Source organism: Canis lupus, chromosome 21 (assembly GCF_011100685.1).
Source record: "Canis lupus familiaris isolate Mischka breed German Shepherd chromosome 21, alternate assembly UU_Cfam_GSD_1.0, whole genome shotgun sequence".
Classification (NCBI taxonomy): Eukaryota; Metazoa; Chordata; class Mammalia; order Carnivora; family Canidae; genus Canis; species Canis lupus.
Window position 1 is genome coordinate 37,003,248 of NC_049242.1, and position 13,845 is coordinate 37,017,092.

Below are 13,845 nucleotides of genomic sequence, written 5' to 3' on the forward strand. Positions count from 1 at the left end.
AGAAACTCAAGCAATTTGGAATACCCCATTAGAAAGAAACAACAGTGCTCCACAGTTACCATCTTACAGGAACTTTTTAAGAAAACTCTAACAAATGAGAACCAAAAGGACAGAGCACGCTGTATTGTTTGCTCTCTAGGTGTAAGGAAAATCAAATTCAATCTTGCATTGCATAAAGCACACTGCCCTGAATGAAATAATTAAGCACTATTTGTACGACCATTCAAGAATTAAGAAAATGCTATTTTGTTGCACAATTTTGCACCTGAGATCTCAGATTCAGATTCTGAGGTATCTGAACTTTAAAGCTTACTTTTAAGGTGAGATTTAATGTAGTCCATAAATAAAAACATAGGATAATTTTCTACTCACCTGCTATAGTAGCAACAGTCGTAGAAACAAAAGGGAAATAATACAAATTAATAAAAATAATTTTATATTTAGAATAACAGTATCCCAATAGATTACTTTTTTTTTTTAAGAGTTTATTTATTTATTCATGAGAGACACAGAGAGAAGCAGAGAGGCAGAGACACAGGCAGAGGGAGAAGCAGATTCCATGCAGGGAGCCCGACGACGTGGGACTCGATCCCAGGTCTCCAGGATCACGCCCCGGGCAGAAGGCGACGCTAAACCACAGAGCCACCCAGGCGTCCCAAGAGGACTTTTAAAGTGTAAAAATCATCTCCCCATTCAATGTATTCTCCCTCCCCTTTTTGCCACTATTCCACTTGGCATTCAAATTACATTGAATACCAGCTATTGGTCAATGGACACCAACAAGAAAAGCAAGAAAAAGAGCTTTCTATCGTTCAGTGTTGACCAGAATAAAGAAAAAGAAAAAAAAAAATTAGTAATTCCTAGTGGAAGAGTCATATGGCAAGGCTGTAACAGCCATTGGAACTTGTTTCCCTCCAAGAGATGGCCAGATATACAAGCAAATTTGCCTGAATGATCTGTTTCAAGATCACAGGCTATTTTCTGAGCATAAACACAGAACAAAGTGCTAACAAGTGATATTCACTTTACTATTTACATCGTACATTTACATATTTTATTTCATTCTTAATCTCCTGACATTTGTGCTCTCTCTACATTTTTCATGTGAGGAAACAAAGGCTTATAAAGGTTAAGTAACCTCATAGAGCTAACAACTGGCTTTAAATCCAGGTCTACGGACGCCTGGGTGGCTCAGCGGTTGAGCGTTTGCCTTTAGCCCAGGGCGTAATCCCGGGTCTGGAAATCAAGTCCCGCATCGGGCTCCCTGCATGGAGCCTACTTCTCCTTCTGCCTGTGTCTCTGCCTCTCTGTCTCTCATGAATAAATAAATAAAAGATTTTTAATAAGTAAATAAATCCAGATCTAAATGATCCCAAATAAGGTATTACAAGCAGAAATATTTGCAATTTAAAATGACCCCAGAAGTGTTACTCATACCTTCTAATCAATTACTTCAATGATTCAGTATGAGACTCTCATCCCCAACCAAATACCAAACCTTAATTTCAATTTGTGACCAAAAATGTTAATAGATAACTCATTTCACTATAAAGATAAAAATAAGTACCAGGCACCAGATATTCTACATTTCAAACAGAAAAATAGAAACTAGCAATTAAGGACAAAGAAAGATGCTTTCACTGGCAAAGATATCTTTTAGCATCTTACTCATCTTTAGCAATCTACTATGACATAAGATCACATACTCCACCTAAAATCTTTCTTCTTCTATGTTCGAGTTTGTACTATTTCAAGTACTCAACTCACTGTATTGCCATCACCCACAACTAACATTTACAAACCTCTTAATCCTCTCCCAGTGAGGATCTCTGAATTCTGATTGCCTTCCATCTCTGTGCTCTAGATTGCTACCTGCTTAGCAAGGAATTGTGTTTCAAGGATGCCAAAGTAAACCAGAGCAAGCCAGAGTAGAAATGCAACATTAGCTTATACTCTAATAAACATTCTATCCAAAAGGAGAAAAAAATTCTTAAATAATTCTTCCTTTATTAATCTATAACTACCTCTTCCTCCCTCACTGTGGGTTCATTACCAACAAAGAAGCAAAATACAGGAGTCAGACAAATAAAGATAAAAATACAGCTAAAACCAGTGGCCAAAAGAAAGCTTCCTATTACTTCAAACGTAAATTAAACTTACTCAGGAGCACCTGGGTGGCTCAGTAGGTTAAGCGTCTGCCTTTGGCTCAGGCCATGATCTCCAGGTCCTCGGATGGAGCCTCAAGTTGGGCTTCCTACTCAGTGGGGAGTCTGCTTCTCTCTCTCTCTCTCTCCCTCTGCCCCTCCCCACTGCTCATTCTCTATCAAATAAATAAAATCTTTAAAAAACAAATAAACTTACTTAGATTTGTAGATATTCCTTTTCCTTTCCCTCATAGGCCCAGCTTGCTCAGATAAATCCACCATACAAACAGAGAATGTATATCCTAAGAACTGGGAGTTCCAAAAACAGAACCAAGAGGCCCTGAGCAAAAACACTCAATCTCTTCTCTTAGATTCACCTAACGCTTTCTTTGGAAGGCATTTCAGAGGGTAAAAAAAAAGGGGGAAAGCTACTTCCAAGATCTACTTTACAAATCATGATAGAAACATGGGGAGGGAAAAATGATGTTTGCCCCTTCAATAAACATAATCTCCACAAGTATACAACAGTTTCTTCAGAATGTTTTACACTCTTAACAGCAACACCTCACAAACATAATACAGATCTCCTGTTTCACTCCCCATACTAGAGAGAGAAGGGATTGGATGAAGAGAGATTATACTAGTTTGACCTGAGGAGACTGGGTTAAAAGGAAGAAAATCAAACTACCAAAGAGGTCCTCTTGAAAAACCAGTATTCTCTGTAGTCTTTGTAAGAGTCACAGTAAATTTAGCTGTAAAAAACAGAGCTCTTTGTAAAATTAGACAACAGATGAAAAGGTACTTGACAATTTTATCTTCCTTTTCAAAGCTCTCTCCCTCACCTAGTCTCCTCTCTCACCCTTACCCCCTTCAAAGACCTCCATCTTGCCTTCAATATGCCTAAGGTCTCTTTCTTGATCTGACCTCTAAACTTCCGTTCCCCTCAGTCCAACTAAATATGAATCAGATTATGTGATTAAAGTATTTCCCACTAATGGGTAAATGTGCTTTAATCCATGGGGTTTAATTCTACAAATATCACTAAGCTCTACCATGTGTAATGCACTGTTTAGTCAGTTACTATTCTTACAAGAAAAAGTAGCTAATGCGAATCAATTTTTTAATGTACAATGTAAAGAAGAGGAACTTGAGTGCCTGCTTCACATCATACTCTCCCCATCCCATTTCTTACTACCCCTATATACCTTCCCCTCACCCCATCTGCCAGGAACAGAACTCAAGAAACTAATATTACTTCCAGTAAAAGTCAATGAGAACGAAATGTGGGATGGCAGAGCAACCAATAAACATTCAGAACTATAGATGAGTTACAGAGGGTTCCTGAATTTCACTTACTAATTACAAGTAAAATAAGGGCCCTCAGTAAATCAACTCCCATACAAGATACCTATAAATCAACTTTACACAGAACCTTAGTTCTTCTGCGGTTGTTTCCATAATTAAAACATTTTTTTAAAGTACCAATTCCATTTGTACTTCAAGGCTATTAAATTTAACTATTAAATTTTTCTACTATTTTCAATTAGACTTGACATTATTCTCAATTCCTCCTATGTTTGAAATTTCAAACTAATTGGCATATTTGCTTTAAATCTTTTTTTTTTCCAGTTGTAAAATTTATTCATTTTGACCTATAACAGGGGTCCAAAACTGGAAAACAAGATACAACTGACAGGTTTGGGTTTGGTTGGGCCACATTAAGTTATTTTTAAGCAGCTGTCAATATTTTTAACAAGCAAGAGACTTCAAGCAAAAATCAAATTTCCTGTGTTCTATTAAGAAAGCTGAAAACTCTGGGACACCTGGGTGGCCCTGCGGTTGAGCGTCTGACTTCAGCTCAGGTCATGATCCCCAGGTCCTGGGAAGGAGTCTCGCTTAGGGCTCCCCACAGGGAGCCTGCTTCTCCCTCTGTCTGTGTTTCTGCCTCTCTGTCTGTGTCTCTCATGAGTAAATAAATAAATAAAATCTTAAAAAAAGAAAAAAGAAAGAAAAGAATAAAGCTGAAAACTGGACCCACATTCATGTACAGCACTCATCAGCTGGACCTGATAACTGATGGCCGTCTAAGATGAAGCATAAACTCTCTAGTGCAGTTCACTCATTTTCATCTGCCTGGTACTTGAAGGCATGCGAGTTTGCTATTCATAACCTATTTCTATAAAAGGTGCATATTTTCCAGCTCGCTCTCACACTTCACCAAGTCACGTAAACGTAAAAAAAAACCACAAAGCAGATCTTGCTGGTTTGCAACTTGACAGTCAATAAGAAAAAAATTTTTCACAAGGCATAGAAGAGTAAGAAAGAAAAAAAATTCAGACTGATAGAAGGGTGGCATAAAGGTAAAAAGCCTATCTGAAACCTTTTCTGGAAGGTAAAAAAAAAAAAGGGGGGGGGGAAGGAACTCAAAACATTGCTGAGACACTGAAAGCCTTCCTGATTGAGCACTGTTACCACCCTCCATGCTTCAGATTCTCCCTTTACTTTCTCCTTATATATATGGAACAATAGTAGACAGGTCATAAACTCTGAGAAAGGCCACGGAAATTTATAAAACACATTTACAGGGCAGCCGGGGTGGCTCAGCAGTTGAGCGCCTGCCTGCAGCCCAGGGTGTGATCCTGGAGCCCCGGGATCGAGTCCCATGTCGGGCTCCCTGCATGGAGCCTGCTTCTCCCTCCGCCGGTGTCTCTGCTTCTTTCTCTCTCTTTCTCTCATGAATAAATAAATAAATAAAATCTTTAAAAAAAATAAATAACCACTTTAAAAAAAAACACACACACACATTTACACCTTCAAAAATCATTCTCATGCACTTTTTAACCCTTACCCACCATCAAATCCTTTCCCAAGTATCTTCCACCGCTTTCCGCTTTTACATTCAAACAACTGCATACTCATTTTCAAGGCTTGGACCTCAGTCCTGGATGGCCTCCCCCAGCACAGAAACTTTTTTTTTTTTTGGTGGGGGCGGGGGGGGGGCTTATAGTTGCATTCATTCCTCATTAGACCTATTCTCCCAATCTCTACAGTCTATTTCATTCGAAATGTATCCTTAACCTCGTCTCTAAAAACTCCTGGGTCAAGTGTGTGTGTTGAGTGTGGGGGGGGGGGGGGGGGGGGGGGGGGGTAGGGGTGGGGGATGCCTAATGGTCCAAATAAAAGTCAATGTGCTGGGCTGTTTGAGATGAAATAAAAAGCACGAAGACTCTTAAAGATGAAGACATTTTCAAATAACCTGCACGTGCTAAGGGCACAAAGAGACAAGCGAGGCTCCAGCTACACAGCAAGCGCGGACTAGTGAGTCTTCATCACCGACTCTGAATTCTGACAAGTACTGTGCGAAGTCTGTGAGACCAGGGATGGGTCCCCCTGCCCCCACGCTAACAAGTCACCAAATGACGTCTGGTCTCCCTGCACCCCGGGGGGGGGGGAAAGAAAAAGAAAAAGAGGTGTTAGGGACCTTGCACCTGAAGGAGAAAATAAAAAGCAGGCAGGTTTCCTGGCGGTGTTGGGAAAACAAAAAGCTCCGCCGTACGCGACGCTGTGACAGCCTGAAGCCGCACGCGGCACCTGAGGGGAGCTCGCTCCCCGGCCCCCGAGGCGCACTACCTGCCGCTCCATCCCTCGGGACGCCGCTGCGTGGGCCCCGCCGTGACAGCAGAGGGGGCGGGGCACGGGGCCGCCGGGCTCGGGGAAGGAGGGATGAGGACGGCACCGCCTTCACCCCGGGAAAGGCCGCGGGACGCCCGGCCCAGGCGCGGCGCCGCGGAGCCCCAGTCCCGTCCTCGCCCCTCGACGCGCCCGGCGGCGGCCGGAGCCCGGAGCCCGGAGCCGCCCCCCCGGGGCTCGTCGCAGGGGCTCGTCGCAGGGGCTCGTCGCCGGGGCCGGGGCCGGGACCGGGACCGGGACGCCCCGACCGCCGCCACAGCCGCCCTCCGCCCCCTTCCTCCGCCGCCCAGCCAAGCCCAGCCTCCGGCGCCGCCCCCACCGACTTCCCCAGCTGAGTCCAGTCACCCTCGAACCTGAGGTCCCTCCTGAGTGTCCACGAGGCCCGAGGCGAAGGCGGCGGCCGGGACACCCCCGCTCCCCTCTCGACCGGACCCCTCGGGAGGCGCGTGTGGTGCGGCCGCTCCGGCGGCGGCGGCCAGCAGAGCCGCCCGGGCAGGTTACAGGCCGGCTCCGAAGCCTCTTCTCGCGAGAGCCCGGAGGCCGAGGAGGCGAGGCCCGCCGAGCTCTCGCGAGAATGGCGGGGCTCCACGCCCGGGAGTGGGCGGGGCGCCGAGGCGTGGGCGTGGGCGTGGGCGTGGGCGTGGGCGTCGTGCGGGGGGCGCGGCGGGGCGCGGCGGGCCGGGGTCGCCGAGGGTCCGCCCGGGGCGGAACGCGATGCTCGAGCCTCCGGGCCGCGAGCCGACCTGCCCGCAAACCTTTGAATCCCACGCGTTTCCTTCCCCTTCCTGCCACCGTTAGGAAAAAACGGACCGCGTCCGCAGCCCGGGGCGAGGGCAAGAGCGCGGGACCCCCGGGCGCTCCGGAGGACGCTTCCCCGCGCCGGGCAGGCTCCGAGGTCGGCTCCGCGGGCCCGCGCAGGGCGGTCGTCCCGAGGCGCGCCGGCCGCGGCGGTTTGGTTTTAAATGCCGGCTTGGCGGGAACCGGGGTGGCGGCGGGAGCTCCCGCAGCTGCGCTTCGGCCCGCGTCGGCAGGAGCCCGGGTCGCGCGGTGCGCCGTGGGCGGAAGGTCGCCCGGCCACAGGTGGTCCGACCTCCCTGGGCCTGCCGGGTGTCAGCCGCCGCACGAGCCCCCGGGGGGGGGGGCGGTCCGGGCGCGGCGAGCCCCCGCGGTGGAGGTTAGAGACCCGCGGGAGCCCCGCCGCAGCTCTGCCCGCCGCGTGGAGGCTCGGTCCCAGCCGGACCTCGGGCACGGGGAGGAGCCGTGGGAGGGGGTGTTGCAAGCACAGGAAGCGAAAAGAGGACCTGGTTTGGGTAATTCGGTATGAAAACAGATCTCGCGGAAAGAACTTGGTTGAAACACTTGCAATCAGGGATCCGTCCCTGGGTGGCTCAGCGGTTGAGCGGCCGCCTTCGGGCCCGGGGCGTGACCCTGGAGACCCGGGATCGAGTCCCGCGTCGGGCTCCCTGCGTGGAGCCTGCTTCTCCCTCTGCCTGTCTCTCTCTCTCTCTCTCTCTCTCTCATCTCTGTCTCATAAATAAATAAAATCTTAAAAAGAAAAACTTGCAATCATTGTTTCAGAAGAGGAAGAAAAAAAAAAACTCCCAGTCTCCCACGTGTTCGATAACCTAAGTGTTTTCCAAACCCATGTTTATGCTAAGGAGAGGAGTCTTGTTGCACAATACAGGATAGTGACTATCCTCTTCCTCATCTAAGGACACTCACGTATCACACACGTAAGGGAGACAGGTTTTTGTCCCAGTATGTCAAAGTATTATTGCCAACCCTTTGCCAAGTTGGAAATTCCCAATAATCTTTGAGGATTTCTAAAAGGAGGGATCTAACAGAACTTTTGTAATACGAGGACTCTGAGGGAGAAGCTTCAGAAGAGCCCCCAGGCAACAAAAAACAACAAAAAGTCACCAATCTTGATTTAGTATCAAAATTTTCTTGTGCAAGCTAAGGTCAAGGGAGGTGATTCTGTAGTCCAAGTTAGGTTTAGAGAGGTCTGTCACACAGGAATCGTTTCCCTATATCAAAACAAGCTATAATTTCCTACCAAAGGTTCTGGTGGTCTGTAGAGTTTCCACCAATCTCACTTTAGATACATTGTTTTCATAGTTATTATATATACTTATGTCTGCAGTAGTTTCATTTGGCTCACCCTATCCTCCCTACAAAGAAGCCCAACACTTACTAGGAAAATAAAAAGTAGTTGTAACCTTGCTATGGGCCAGTTGGGTGCTCTGCTTATCAAAATTCACAAGTTCTAGTCCAAGTTCCAGAAAATCTCCAGGAAACATTGCAAGAATTAGGCCAGCAAAGATTTTAGATGAAATATGGAAACTTTGTTCCATAATGAAATCAAAACATTTTATCCTGCTTTGAGAGGCCTCTAGTTCATTTCATTGTTATTGGAGGAAGGAAAGAAGGAAGGTAAGAGGGGAAGAAGCCAGGAAGTCTAAAAATCTAATAAAGCAATCACCACCATTTGCTTTTAAAAAGTTAGCCTATCAAATATTAATTTGGGGAGCACTGGTAGCATCTATATGTCTAGAAGGTAATGCCAGCTGCCTGTACAATCATTTGTAAATGTTAGCTGACTGAATGAGGTAAGGTTCAGACCCCAATGAAAATCTTCTACAATTTCAATCCCAATAGGTACCAAAAAGATTACAAATAAAGAGAAATTTTATATAGAGGCAATGAACAAATACGTTCCTTTGGTTGTATTATTATTGCACCCTGTAACTTGCTAAGACAGTTTCACAGCAGAGAATAAGATAGACTTCTAGTTGAATACTTGCTCAACAAATTAATGATAAGTCACAGACCCAGAATCCCTATTTAACTTTAAAGCCTGGGATTTCTTTGTGACTATAAGGTTTGAGCACTGTCATCTAATGGCTTGGGAGAGGAAAATCACATTAACACAAAGAATTCTATCCTTATGCATCAAACATATTTATAGATTAAGACACTGTGTAAGAATACTAGGGGAGATATGGGCATTACTAATATGGAAGTTCTACTGACTTAAATGAGATGTGTAAGTAACAAAGGGAAATCAAGCCAGGTCATAAGGAGATAGAGATAATGTGTTGTGCGAAGTCAGAGATAGGAAAGATTACTTCTAACTGAAGAGATGAAAGTGCAGGAAAGGGGGAAGATAGATAGATGTTTGATCTGGGTCCTTGTGGGATAGATAGAATCCATGCACGAAGAGATAGTAGTAAAGGATGTTCTTTTTTTTTTTTTTTTTTTAAGTAAGCTCATTGCCCAAGGGGCTCAAACTCATAACCCAGAGATTACGCACAAGTTCTACTGACTGAGCCAGCCAGGTGCCCCAGGAAAGGACAACCTTACGGAGAGATCAACAAAGGCATATAAATGGCTCAGCTGTGTATCTTGTAGGGGCAACAATGAGCCATTCAAAAGAATGAATAGGAAGTTTGTTTTTTGTTTGTTTTTTAACACCAAGAAAAAGATTTAAACTACAGAAACAAGGGTTATAATGCATAATATTCACTAGCAAAAAGATAACACCATACTGTAAGTACTTACAAAGTTACAAACCATTTGCCTCAACATTTTCTGTATTTTAAGCTCATACATGAAGATGATCAGAGTTGCCATTTTAGGAAGAGGGGAGGAAAAAAAATGTGTACTTATCAGCTAAGTGTGCCCACTGTGTGCTCCGTTTATGCATATGCAAGGCTGGGTGACTGGAAATGCCATTGGAGGATGTAAGAAAAGTATAATGGAATTGGAACACAAGGGCCTGAGATGTTAGGTTAAAGTAGGGGTCTGCAAAGTTTTTTGTAACTTGTTAGCTTGCAATAGGGTAAAATCTCAAAACTTTCACAGCTTTTGACAAATCCTGTTAGGCTTTTTTTAGTACAGATTGACATGGTGATCAAAAAAATTACATAGAAATGCAAAAGTCGGGCAGCCCGGGTGGCTCAGCGGTTGAGTGCCGCCTTCAGCCCAGAGCATGATCCTGGAGACCCGGGATTGAGTCCCACGTCAGGCTCCCTGCATGGAGCCTTCTTCTCTCTCTCTCTGTATCTCATGAATAAATAAATAAAATCTTTAAGAAAAAGAAAAGAAATGCAAAAGTCTTATAATATGAATTAAGAGAGCACAGGTATGGTCACTCCAATAAATAAATAAATAAATAAATAAATAAATAAATAAATAAAGCCTTTAAAAAGAAATCCTAGACATGATACCAAAAGATGCCATTTAAAAAAATTGACAAATTTAATTATTAAATTTAAAATGATAAATTTAGTCAGTAAAATTTAAAACTTCTTGAGCTTCAAAAGACAGCATTAAAAGAATGAAAAGATAAACCACAGATTGAAAGGCAATGTTTGAAATCATATAAAGGACTTGTGTCCATAATAATAAAGAACTCTTAACAACTCAGTAAGACAATCCAATTAAAAAATAGCAAAAGAGGGGATCCCTGGGTGGCGCAGCGGTTTGGCGCCTGCCTTTGGCCCAGGGCGCGATCCTGGAGACCCGGGATCGAATCCCACATCGGGCTTCCGGTGCATGGAGCCTGCTTCTTCCTCTGCCTGTGTCTCTGCCTCTCTCTCTCTCTCAGTGACTATCATTAAAAAAAAAAAAAAAAAAAATAGCAAAAGACTTACATAGACATTTTAATGAAGACGTACAAATGGCTAATACAAACAGGAAAAGGTGCTCAGTGTCTTTAGTCATTAAGTAAATGTAAATTAAAACCACAGTGGTTTAAGATACCACCACATGCCTACTAGAATGGCTATTAATAAAACATCAGACAATGACAAATGTAGACAAAGATCGGGATAAACTTGAACCTTCCTACATTGCCAATGTGAACATAAAATATTACAACCATTTTGGATAACAGTAGTTTTTTAAAGTTAAATATAAACTTAACTATACTAATCAGCAACTCCACTCCTAAGAATCTACCTAAGAGAAATGAAAAAGTCTGTCCGCAAAAAACATGTGTGTTGTTCATAGCAGCATTATCCATAGTAGCCAAAAACTAAAAATAATCAATTGATGAATAGATAAATGTGATATATTCATACAATGGAGTACTCTTCAGCAATAAAATAGAATGACATACTGATACATACTACAACATAGATAAATCTCAAAAACAAGATGCCAAGTGAAAAGAAGTCAGACGCAAGAGACTACATATTGCATACTTTCATTTAGATGAAATGTCTAGAAAAGTAAATGTATAAAGATAGGAGAGCTGATCCATGATTGTAAGGGCTGGAGTGGGAACAAAGGACCAACTGCAAATGGCTCAAGGAAATATACTGAAGTGATGGTAACCTTCTAAAATGGGATGGGTAGGGATGCCTGGGTCGCCCAGCGGTTGAGTGCCCTGGGCTCAGGGCGTGATCCCAGAGTTCGGGGGATCGAGTTCCACATCAGGATCCCTGCGAGGAGCCTGCTTCTCCCTCTCCCTTTTTTATTTTATTTATTTTATTTTATTTTATTTTATTTTATTTTATTTTATTTTATTTTATTTTATTTTATTTTATTTATTAATGATATCAACTTCTCCCTCTCCCTATGTCTCTGGCTTCTCTCTGTGTCTCTCATGAATAAATAAATAAAATCCTTAAAAAAAATGGGATGGGTAGATAGTTGTACAATTCTATAAATACTAAATATCACTGCATACAATAGATAAACGTTACGTACAATATACCTCAATAAAGATGTAAAAAGGAAAAAGGCCATTAATGCTATGGGATTGGATACCTCAGTTAATTCTTTGGATCTCATATTTTTGGTAATCACCCTGTCTTAGTTTGCCTTCTAAAAAGACTTCCGGGGATCCCTGGGTGGCGCAGCGGTTTGGCGCCTGCCTTTGGCCCAGGGCGCGATCCTGGAGACCCGGGACCGAATCCCATGTCGGGCTCCCGGTGCATGGAGCCTGCTTCTCCCTCTGCCTATGTCTCTGCCTCTCTCTCTCTCTCTCTCTCTGTGACTATCATAAATAAATAAAAATTAAAAAAAATAAAATAAAAAGACTTCTGAAACTCATATGATTTAGTGGCAAAAAATATATAACCGAATTTAAAAATGGGCAAAGGACTTGAAAAGACATTTCTTTTTTTTTTTTTTTAATTTATTTACTTATTTATGATAGTCACACAGAGAGAGAGAGAGAGAGAGGCAGAGACATAGGCAGAGGGAGAAGCAGGCTCCAGGCACCGGGAGCCCGACGTGGGATTCGATCCTGGGTCTCCAGGATCGCGCCCTGGGCCAAAGGCAAGCGCTAAACCGCTGTGCCACCCAGGGATCCCTGAAAAGACATTTCTCAAAAGGAAACCTACCTGGGGCACCCGGGTGGTGCAGTCAGTTAAGCATCTGACTGTTGGTTTGGTTCAGGTCGTGATCTCAGGGTTGTGAGATTGAGCCCCAAATTAAGCTCCAAGCTCACAAGGTCCGCTTGAGATTCTCTCTCCTTCCCCCTCTGCCCCTTCCCCTAACTAACACATGCTTTCTCTCTTTCAAATAAAGAAACAAATCTTTTAAAAAAGATAGAGAGAGAGACCTACCTTAGTATATATGGCTTACAGGTATGTGAAAAGGTGCTCAACATCATTAATCCACAGGGGAGTGAATGAAAATCAAAATCATAATGAGATGTCACCTCATACCTGTTAGAATAACTGTTATCAAAAAGGCAAAAGGTAACAAGTGTTGGTGAGGGTGTGGAGAAAAGGGAACCCTGGTACACTGTTGATGAGAATGGAAATTGTTACAACCACTATGGAAAATAGTACAAAGATTCCTCAAAAAATTAAAATAGAACTACCATACGATTGAGCAATCTGCACTTCTAGGTATCTATTCAAAACAAATGAAGCCAGGATCTTGAAGAGATATATGCACTCCATGTTTAGTGAAGCATTTTCACAACAGCCAAGATATGGAAACAACCTAAATATCCATCAACAGATAAATAGATAAAGAAAATATTACATATGCACATACATATACACCCAATAGAATATTATATAGCCTTTTAAAAGAAGGAAATCCTGCCATTGTGACAACATGGATATAGCTATATGTTTATTTTTTTTTTTTTTTTTTTTTTTTTTTTTTTTAGCTATATGTTTATATATTCATGTCTATATCTATATATCTATCCATACCTATATATCTATCTATAGGAGGAGAAGACATACAGATATATCCATATAAGGATATATGGGATAAGATATAGATAGATATATAGACATATAAATGTATCCATACAAGAGATTCCATAGGTGTGGAATTGTGTCAGAGATGTCTAGCTTGCCACCAAAAACCTGTGCTTTCCTAGTATACAGTTATTACTGAAAAGTACCTACCTAGTCAGAAACTACATTTTCAAACTGCCCTGTTCCACTCCATTTTACAATATTAGGTGTAGTTATGTAACTATGTTATAGTCAATGGAATGTGAAGAGATAATGTCATGTTTCCAGGCCGGCTGGTAAAAATGTTCCACATGACACTCCTACCTTTTTTACTTCCAACTAACTGGAGACAACCCCATATTAACCATGGTAGAAATTGAGGCCCTAGCCACTCTGTTGACCTGTTAACCTGTCTAATGATATTCCCATGTTATATGAATAAGAAATAAACTTCTATTCAATTTAGGTGGTTATACATTTGGGATCTATTTGTTACAGCAATTTGCTCACCATAACTAATCCTGAAATGACTTACATTTAAAGACATGCTGACTAGCAAAAACCTAGAACCGTGGAACAGGGGCTTAGCCATAGTAGACGGTAAGAAAATAGATATCATAGGTTGGAAAGAGAGAATCCATATTATGCAACAGCATGCTTTTGAAAAAATATTAGAGTATGTATCTAATCAAAGGATCTTTCTGTAAAGAAAAGTAAGGAAATAATGATGAATGTATAAGTAAGGAGGTGAAGATCAAAGGGGATGTGATTAGGAAGAGTTTATAAGGAATTTCCAGGGT

The 13,845-nt window shown here is 42.8% G+C and overlaps 1 protein-coding gene across 2 annotated transcripts in view; it reads right to left on the bottom strand.

Moving 5' to 3' along the window:
* BTBD10 (BTB domain containing 10) overlaps window positions 1–6,355 on the bottom strand; it is a 77,961-nt gene extending 71,606 nt beyond the window's left edge. Inside the window, exon 1 of one of the 2 annotated variants that reach the window (XM_038569091.1) lies at window positions 6,188–6,355. The gene's annotated coding sequence lies outside the window, so the exon portion shown is untranslated. The remainder of the gene's footprint in view (window positions 1–6,187) is intronic. The other variant, XM_038569094.1, reaches the window with a different exon arrangement.
* Between the last annotated feature and the right edge of the window lie 7,490 nt (window positions 6,356–13,845).